Source organism: Culex pipiens, chromosome 1, assembly GCF_016801865.2.
Source record: "Culex pipiens pallens isolate TS chromosome 1, TS_CPP_V2, whole genome shotgun sequence".
Lineage (NCBI taxonomy): Eukaryota > Metazoa > Arthropoda > Insecta > Diptera > Culicidae > Culex > Culex pipiens.
The window spans coordinates 83762357-83769188 of NC_068937.1; the positions used below are offsets into that span (position 1 = coordinate 83762357).

A 6832-nucleotide genomic window follows, 5' to 3' on the forward strand; every position below is an offset into this window, starting at 1 on the left:
CGAGTTTTTTTTTATCAAATTCTTTCTGTATAAGTTTTTCTTCATAAAAAAAATTAAATTTCTTAAATGATGGTCGCGATATTTTTTTATATAGCGCGGATATCGGTACACCGGTGGACATTTTCCTCAGAAAAGTTTTGCAGGAGGAACTGGTCCACCGGTGGACGGAATCCTTTGCAGTTTGTGTGGGAGGAACTGGTCCACCGGTGGAAAAAATCATTTGTAGTTTGTGCAGGAGGAATCGGTCCACCGGTGGACAGTTTCCTCAGGAAAGTTTTGCAGGAAGAACTGGTCCACCGGTGGACGGAATCCTTTGCAGTTTGTGTGGGAGGAACTGGTCCACCGGTGGAAAAAATCATTTGTAGTTTGTGCAGGAGGAATCGGTCCACCGGTGGACAGTTTCCTCAGGAAAGTTTTGCAGGAGGAACTGGTCCACCGGTGGAAAAAATCATTTGTAGTTTGTGCAGGAGGAATCGGTCCACCGGTGGGCAGTTTCCTCAGGAAAGTTTTGCAGGAGGAACTGGTCCACCGGTGGAAAAAATCATTTGTAGTTTGTGCAGGAGGAATCGGTCCACCGGTGGACAGTTTCCTCAGGAAAGTTTTGCAGGAAGAACTGGTCCACCGGTGGACGGAATCCTTTGCAGTTTGTGTGGGAGGAACTGGTCCACCGGTGGACAAAATCATTTGTAGTTTGTGCAGGAGGAATCGGTCCACCGGTGGACAGTTTCCTCAGGAAAGTTTCGCAGGAGGAACTGGTCCACCGGTGGACGGAATCCTTTGAAGTTTATGCAGGAGGAATCGGTCCACCGGTGGACAGTTTCCTCAGGAAAGTTTTGCAGGAGGAACTGGTCCACCGGTGGACAAAATCATTTGCAGTTTGTGCAGGAGGAATCGGTCCACCGGTGGACAGTTTCCTCAGGAAAGTTTTTCAGGAGGAACTGGTCCACCGGTGGACAGTTTCCTCAGGAAAGTTTCGCAGGAGGAACTGGTCCACCGGTGGACGGAATCCTTCGTGGCTTGTGCAGGAGGAATCGGTTCAACGGTGGACAGATGTCTTAGTAATGTTTTGCAGGAGGAACTTATCCAACGGTGGACAGAATCCTTTGCCGGTTGACCAACAGGAATGGATCCACCGGTGGACCGATTTCTTCTAGCGCTGTCTCATGCAAAGTTAATGTACAAGGCGCTATTTGTAATGTTAGTGGTTCATTATTTGAGGAGGATTTGGTCCACCGGTTGACGGATTGTCTGCCAAAGTTGGGAGGCAGAATCTGCCGGGGATGGAAGAGTTTACTAACAATAAATTTGGTCTAATTGTTTTCATGGTTCTATTTCAGTATAATCCGTCGAACTGCGCGCATGACATCAACCTGTACCAAAATGCCGACTTCGAGGACAACTACACGGGTCCGAACTTCCTGCAGGAGCTGAAGCTAACGTCAACCTCCCGATGTACACACTTCCGGAAGAATTCCTAGGTGCCACCCGGCTGAGCCAGCAACTTTCCATCATCCCTAGTTTTCTGATCATGTTCCACTATCTGTACATGGACGCTCTCAAACCGCAAAGCTTACTTGGACAGGCCATCTTCGGAACCGTCATCGGATATCTAATCTATGCCGGCGAAGCCTCCGACTTGACACCGTCATGGAGGACTTTAAAACGGCCGCTGCCGTGCTAGTATTTGTCTACATTTTCTCTCCGCTGCTGCGCAACCTTACGGACAGTGTCAGCACGGACACGATTACCTTCCTTGTGCTGATGCTCTACCTGATATTCTACGATCACTGCGTTCCGGCGGCAATCGTCTCCAAGGGTGTTACCCTCAACGCAGCCATCTTCGGGGCGATCTGCCTAACCGCGAGGGCTATCCTTGCCGTTTCACGCTTTTGTTCTGTTGGAAGTGGCCGCCGTTAATTTTGCTCTAGGCCGATCCTGTTGGCGAAGTTTCGTAGCGTTACCATGCAGGTGGCCTTCGTGGACTATTTGATGCGTCAGAGCCGCTGTACAAGCTGTTGGCGCAGGTCGTCGGGGATGTGGACACGACGTTGGCCGAGCTGAACATTCGGGTGACGAAGGAGGAAGAGTCGCTGTTGAGGTTAATTTAGAATCTGTTTATTGGGGATTTTGTGAGTTTCTGAACATGTGCGTGTAGAACTTTCAATAACTAGAGCTAGATTGACCACATTTACACGGGGGTGAAGTAAAGTGGAAACTACCAGGACATGCTGAACTGTGACCAGACCGCGCAGTTGATGGTGCACAGCTCGAAGATATACCCGACGGAAGATTGTACGTTCTTCCACATGTTGGCGCGGATTATGAGCGGGACGTTGCACGCCGGGCAGGAGGTCAGTGCTTGGTGTGAACTACTCGCTCATGGGCGAGGAAGATTCCCGTACGCTGTGGGTCGGGCGGTTGTGGATCTACGAGGCGCGATAAAGGTCGAGTTGAACCACGTCCTCGCCGGGAATCGAGTTCCCATCGACTAGTGCATCGTCAAAACCTCGACCATAACCGATGTCAACATGAACGAGGACGTGTTTATCTTCGCTCAAGTTCAACACCCTGTCTATCATCGAGATAGCCGTCGAACCGGTCAACCCGTCGAAACTCCCGAAAATGCCTGCGCATGGTCAACAAATCTTACCAATTACTCTTGACTCGGGTGCATGAATCCGGCGAGCACGTGATTCTCGGCAATTGTGAACTCTACCAGGGCTGCGTGATGCACGACCTGCGCAAGATGTAATCCGAGATCCGGTCCGGTGGTGGCCTTTTGCGAGAGTGTCGTCGAGACGAGTTCGCTCAAGTGTTTCGCCGAGACGCCCAACTAAATGATTGCAATTATTGTAAAACCGCTGGAGAAGGGCCTGGTCGAGGACGAGGCGAGTTCTTTCAGGTCAACTACGACTGGGAACTGCTCGCATCACGATCACCAGCCCAAACATCCTCGTCGATGACACGCTGTTCTTCGAAGCGTAAAGCCGAGTCGCCTACTCCGCTTTCTCCATAGCCACACCCCGCCTCATCGAACCGTATCTCTTCGTCGAAGTGCGTTTCCTCCGTGTACACCGCCCCATCCATTCGTTCGGCTTGAAACCGACCTGCGAACGCACCCCCAAGGCCAAGCCTTCTGCCTGTCCGTCTTTCACCACTGGCAGATCGTCCCCGGCGATCCGCTCGACAAGAGCATCGTCATCAACCCACTGGATAATCGTCCGAACCGACAGCACGCACAACCTCGTCGACGAACTCTTCAACGATATCGGCAAGTGTCACTCACTAGCCCTCGTCCACCCGTAGTCAATTCCGTCGAATTCCGCCAAACAAGATCCTCGGCTCAAATGCTGAAAATGATAATGTTAATGATAAAATTATAATTCAACACAATTAAAATTCAAATAAAATCGACAAAAAACTAGCCTAAAACGACAATTTCCTTTTCACTGTCATTCCGAACCGATATCCGTCCCCCGGAACCATTTTTCTGCTTTCCTGGAGGATTTTTCCGGTACCCAAAGCATGTCAAATTTGACATCGGCTTCACCATGTTAAAATTAAGTTCGGGTACCCGATGTCAAATTTGTATGGCTACGGTTTGCGCCGTTTTGCTTGGATCCACTCAAATTTGAGTTCCCCTGGTAAGCGTGTGGACAAACCAAAAAAGTTGGAATAGGTTAAGTTGTTTTGGTATAATATGTAATAGTTGCCAAAGGCCGGTTAGCACTGCCAAAAAATCAAATGGGCAGCAGCGGCAGCGCAAGCAAGCCAGAGAGGGTGAAGAAAAGCCCCAAGAAATCGCTCCCTCTCCTTTGTTCTGCTGTTCGTAAAGCTGTTTCTTGACCCCGTTCCTTCCGATCTGCATACTAGCCTTTAACCCTCTACAACCCAACCCCGCCTTTAGACGGGCTTCGATCTAAAAAATCGCCAAAAATCAATTTTCCAACCGATTTTTGATCTTTAAAAAGCATTGGAAAGAAGAACTCTTAAAATTTTAGAAAATTTCAGGGTCAGAAGTTGAACTTGTTTTATGTGACTTTGCCCAAGGGTTTCCAGCAATGCCTCAGACTGGCAAGTAATTAATAATTACTTTGATTTTTAGCTGGTAATTAAGTAGTTATTTTATTACTTAGTAATTCATGGTAATTAGAGTAATTTAATGTAATCAATTGGTAACTAAAGTAATTTTTGAGTTATTAAAGTAATTGATTTTTTTTAAATTGTACTTCTTCAACGAAACTATTTACTATTTATATATATTCTATGATAACAGTATTTTATTAATTTCAAATAAGAGTGAATAACAAAGATTAAAAAAGACTGGTTCTGTATGTAGATGGCCTTATTTACCATAGTTCTCTCCTAAAACTCTCCTTAAATTTTTTTTTATCATGTTTTTTTATCGAAGCTGATTAACAAAAAAAAGCAACGCCATCATATATTTCCAGTGATTTTTTTTTGTAAATCCGAAATCTTTTCATTTTTATTAAATAATTAATAAAATATGTTTTTTTGCAAGAACTACATTAGAATTGATAAATTTGTTATGCTTTTCCTAAAATGTGCTATTTTCCCGAAAAATGTCCAAATAATATTTTTTGAAAGAGCTATCGAATGAGCTATTTATAAATAATTTAGTTTCGAACCGTAGAAATGAATACTTAAATTTAAATTAAATGTTTTTTATCGTAGTGAAAAGTAATTATGTAATTAATCATTTTGGACCAGTAATTTGAGTAATTAATTGGCAGACTGGCAAGTAATAAACGCTTCTGGAAACCCTTGACTTTGCCAATGAGCAATTCTCTGGATTTCGGTCATTCGATTTTTTTTTGTATTTTTTAATCCGACTGAAACTTTTTTGGTGCCTTCGGTATGCCCAAAGAAGCCATTTTGCATCATTAGTTTGTCCATATAATTTTCCATACAAATTTGGCAGCTGTCCATACAAAAATGATATGTGAAAATTGAAAAATCTGTATCTTTTGAAGGAATTTTTTGAATCAATACAGATTTTTTCAAAAAATCGAAATATTGGTCGCAAAAATTTTTCAACTTCATTTTTCAAAAATTGAAAATCAAGACTAACATTTCAAACGGGCCAAACATTCATTATTACGCCCATTTGAAATGTTAGTCTTGATTTAAATTTTTTGAAAATATTTTTTTCGAAAAGATCGGAAAATTTCACGAATGTTTCATGTTTTAACATTGTTAATCGGACCTATAGTTGCTGAGATATCGACATTAGAAAATGGTGGGTTGTTTGGGTGAGACTTAGAAAACATCAATTTTCCTGTTTTTTAACCTTTGCATGGCAATATCTCAGCAACAAAGGGTCGTATCAACAAAGTCCGAAAAAGCAAAATTTAGAGAATTTTCTCAGCTTTCCAAAAATATTTTTTTCAATAGTGGGCAAACATGGGCACTATTTTTAAAAAATGAAAAACTGCGACTATTTTCAAAAAAGTTACCTAAAAATGGTTATAACTTGAAAACGGTGCACTTTATCAAAAATTCACTAAAGTACTTTTTGATTGCAAATTCGATTTTACATCGAAAAATGAAGTTGAAAATTTTTTGCGACCAATATTTCGATTTTTTGAAAAAATCTGTATTGATTCAAAAAATCATAACTCGGTCAAAGATTTTTTGCCCATCCTGGAAATTTCTGAAAAGTTGGCATTTTATGTCCTCTAAAACATATCAAAAAATGAAAAAAAATAAAAATAGTGTTTTTTTGCAAATTAAGTTTTAGTGACAAAAAGTTAAATTAAAAATCACCAAATTTTTTTTTACCGTGTATCATTTTTTTTCAGTGTAGTCCATATCCATACCTACAACTTTGCCGAAGACACCAAATCGATCAAAAAATTCCTTCAAAAGATACAGATTTTTCAATTTTCACATATCATTTTTGTATGGACAGCTGCCAAATTTGTATGGAAAATTATATGGACAAACTAATGATGCAAAATGGCTTCTTTGGGCATACCGAAGGCACCAAAAAAGTTTCAGCCGAATTAAAAAATACAAAAATTAAAATTAAAGAAAAAAGACCGATTCCGTGGAGAACTGCTCCAATGTTTTTAAAAATGTCATTTTTTTAGGGGTCAACTTTGGCTATGTTTTTCACTAACATTTCCTATATTTTCACTAAAAAGAAGTATGCAGTAATTTTTCTAGTGTCCCAGCCTATGCCTCTACGCATTTTTTTGCAATTTAAATGATGATGATGCGATTCTATAGCAGAAAATGTGAAAAACATGCAAAAAATTGAAAAAGTGACTGTAAAAACTTGAAAAAATTAGATAGGCGAAATGTAATTATATTAGGTGGTAGAGTATGCCAAATACTACCAAAAACAAACATAAACTAAACAAGATAAATGCAAATTAAAATACTAAAAATGAAACTAGAAAAACATAAAACAAGAGAAGTAAAGTTTTTCGTAGAACAAAAGTTGCTCAAAATGACCTCCTAAACACGGGAAAAATAAATATTTCCGAAAAAAAAATTTGGGCAGTAGAGGGTTAAGGGGGTTGCTTGGACGATGCCTGAGATATGTACCGTCAGTGGGGGTGACATTGGGTCTGGGGGGTGAGATTGGGTCAAAGTGTTTTTTACGGATTTTACCATTTTTCAGGTTATTCTCAATGCAACTGAATTCTGTTAAAGGGGTTGTGTAGGGGACATCTTAAAATGACTTCGCTGAAAAATTCTCGTTCCTAGAACAAATCCTGTTATTTGAGCAGATGTCTCAAGTTGGGGTACGTTTTTGGCCAAAAATTACCTCTCGAAAAATCATTTTTCTAATATTTTTGTTGGA

The 6832-nt window shown here is 41.2% G+C and overlaps 1 pseudogene; it reads left to right on the forward strand.

Moving 5' to 3' along the window:
- The first annotated feature begins 356 nt into the window (after positions 1 to 356).
- LOC120431410 (phosphatidylinositol N-acetylglucosaminyltransferase subunit C-like) lies at positions 357 to 3357 on the forward strand (annotated as a pseudogene).
- The last annotated feature ends 3475 nt before the right edge of the window (positions 3358 to 6832 follow it).